Source organism: Cricetulus griseus (genome assembly GCF_003668045.3).
Source record: "Cricetulus griseus strain 17A/GY chromosome 1 unlocalized genomic scaffold, alternate assembly CriGri-PICRH-1.0 chr1_0, whole genome shotgun sequence".
Lineage (NCBI taxonomy): Eukaryota > Metazoa > Chordata > Mammalia > Rodentia > Cricetidae > Cricetulus > Cricetulus griseus.
The window spans coordinates 186,641,123-186,643,963 of record NW_023276806.1 but is presented as its reverse complement, the minus strand read 5'-3'; the positions used below and the strand labels follow the sequence as shown (position 1 = coordinate 186,643,963).

The 2,841-nt window shown below is 39.8% G+C and overlaps 1 pseudogene; it reads right to left on the bottom strand.

Annotated features, from left to right (window-relative positions):
- Positions 1 to 1,949: 1,949 nt before the first annotated feature.
- On the bottom strand, positions 1,950 to 2,191 carry LOC100774894 (annotated as a pseudogene).
- Between the last annotated feature and the right edge of the window lie 650 nt (positions 2,192 to 2,841).

Here is a 2,841-nt window from a genome sequence, read left to right as displayed (position 1 = left end):
TACTCATAATTCACTTCCATTTGTGGTCTCCAGCAGGGCAGGGGTGGAGATGATTTGGTCGGGGATCTTTATATAATATAAGAATCATTGATATCCCAGCCAGCGATTTGCTATCTGCTGGGGATAGAAGTTCGAAGAACTGTACATAACTCCTCTCCTTCCTCTTGAAGGTTTGTGTCAACCTCAGTTCTTCTGACCTTCTGCAGAGTACACGCTAAACCTGGGAGCATCTGCTGAGTCTTTTTCAATGATCTAGATAGATCCACCTACAAAAGCCAAAGTACGGTGGATTTTGGAAAGACATTTCCTCGTCTTTCTCAGTGACGCATGTATATAAATACACCCTTGCAGATTTCAAGACTTTTTCGGGGAGAGACGCTGTGTTTTACCCCCGTTATCCTACCTTTTTAACTACCAATGTGAACAGTGTTTCTTCTACCCTTTCCTGTAACTACCTTCCTAATGCTGGAGCTATAGATTATTCACGTTGTTGGTCCTCCCCCCTTCTAAGCTCTGAATCAACTTCACTTAAGAATTTCCTAACTATAGAGAGGAAAAATCTGCACAGGTGAATTCACTAGTACATCTCTGTGCTTTGGTTTATTCCTTATGTATTTGCGTTTTGTAGACAGCTTTCCTCTCATGGGGAAAAAGAAACTAACGAAAGTATAAAGCTGAGGACTGTTAGGACCCAGCAGCTGTTGGCTGCCCCTAAATCCTTGTGGGAAGGATTTTGTAGGCAATTCAGATAGGATCTTGAGGGAACAGTTTCAGGGCAGAGAGAGGCAAAATGAATTTCATACAGGTGAACAGTGAAATATTTACTCATTAAGACATAAGTTGGAGTGGGGGAGTGGAAGTGGGAAGGGCTAGAGACCTCAGAAAGAAAGCAATAGTTACAGACTCCTGAGAAGATAAATTGTTGGAACATTTGAAGTCAAGAATACCAGTTGAGGCATTGTATTGCTCTCTCTTGGGAAAAAGCAGCCTTGGGTTCAATTCATTTGTTTTGGACTAATAACAAAAGCGCTCTTGGCAGAGGCCTGTGATTTTAAATGCACAGAAAACAAACCCATGGAGGGGAAGCAGCCTACAGTATGTGCCCACCATTGTCCTAAAGAACATTGAATTACAAATCAATGAATGACTTGAAAGAAGATTAAAATTTGTGTTTGGCAGTCTATTTTTAAAGCCTTTCTTTCGTAAGGTTGGGCACGAAGGTTGTGTGAAGTTCAGCTTGCTTTTTGTAAGATAATCTAAAGCACCTTTTCTACCTTCTGCTCTAAGATGCAGCAGCAAAAACATTGTTCTGATCACAGCTTCTTGAAGTATAATTACTTTGTCAAAGAAAAATATAATTAGAACTGATATTTTAAAATGTACCATAATTATATTTAAGGATTTGATAATTTGTTCACGAATGAAATCTTCTGTTAATTTAGCAACAAGCAACAGTGCTGAAGTCAGGAAATGATCTGACAGTTTTTCTTTTTTCTGTTTTAAAAATACCATCTATTCTTCCTGTTTGTCTATTGAAAGAGAGAGAGAGAGAGAGTCAATTTCAGTGGTGAATTGAATTAAATGCTTGACACAGCATTATGAGCATCAGGGCCAATTATTTTCTGTGTTCCTCCACATTTCTCCTTTGTCTGTACCATTGCAACAGCAGCATAACAAGAGCAGCCTCCCTGGATTCCAAAGCATCCTCAGAGCCCTTTCTTCCTAACCCCAATCAGCACTGATCTCTCACTGGCTCTGTGTACCTTCTTCCTCCCCTGAAACATCCCAATTGCCTTCCACTAGTCTTCTTTCAAAGGAACCTTTATTTTTGAAGGTTTCAAAGGTACTTTACTTTTTTTTCAATACTCTGTATTTTAATGAGTATATGATTCTTTGATTTGGCATCACTTATAAGTTGGTTTTGAAGCAGTTCCTTGATTATTGCATGGCTACTGATCTCTCCATTCCTTTGGGGTGACTCTGCCAACAAGGGACAGGTTCCATTCTATTCTAATTTGTGTTGTTGTGTATGTCCATGTAGAAACACAGGAAAGGCCTCACATGCTAATATAGCATTTCCATATTTGTCATGGAAATTAGGTGTCTGTTTCTGGTGGTTCTGCCTGGCCACCACTTGCTGAAATCTTCTAACTTGGAGATGGCTTAGAGCATTTTTGACTAAGGGCAACATCTTGGAGAAGGATATGTAACCGTGGTGACCACAGCTGCTGCCTTGGTGCAAACACACCCCAGCTACCCTTGCAAAGATCTCTAAAAAACAAAATTTCAAAAGAATCTATCACTTGGTAACAATTTGATAATTTGATTTTTCCTGTGAATAGTTGTTTCTTGTCATGTTGTCCATGTGCTGATTTGTATCAGTAGAACTTTTTGGAATACAGTATTTCTCAGAATTAAAATGACTAATTTTTCTGTCACCTTTTAAAGTTGGTTAGAAAACAAGAATGTATCTAAACTTAGAATTTGCAAAGCCAGAAGGAATAACTGTCTCTTCCTTTCTTTTTGGTGTGCTCCTTCTTGTCTGTGTTTTCTTCATTTCTGGTTCCTTGGCATTGGGAGGAGGGATTGGATCTCATGGGTGTGGTTTGGGCCAAAGTGGAGGATGGGTAGAGTGGAAGCCTTGTTGTCATCTTCTGACCAAGAGTGCAGCTCCCTCAGGAGTCAGTTAGCAATTACTAAGTTATTTAAGCCTGGCAAAACTTCGGTTTTCCTAGGATGTGAAGGATTTCTGATAGTCTTTCTTTTCTTGTTGTCAGTGATGTCCAGTTATTCCTGTGCTAGGTTAACACCACCTGGCACATCGTGAGCAGTAGCACTCTT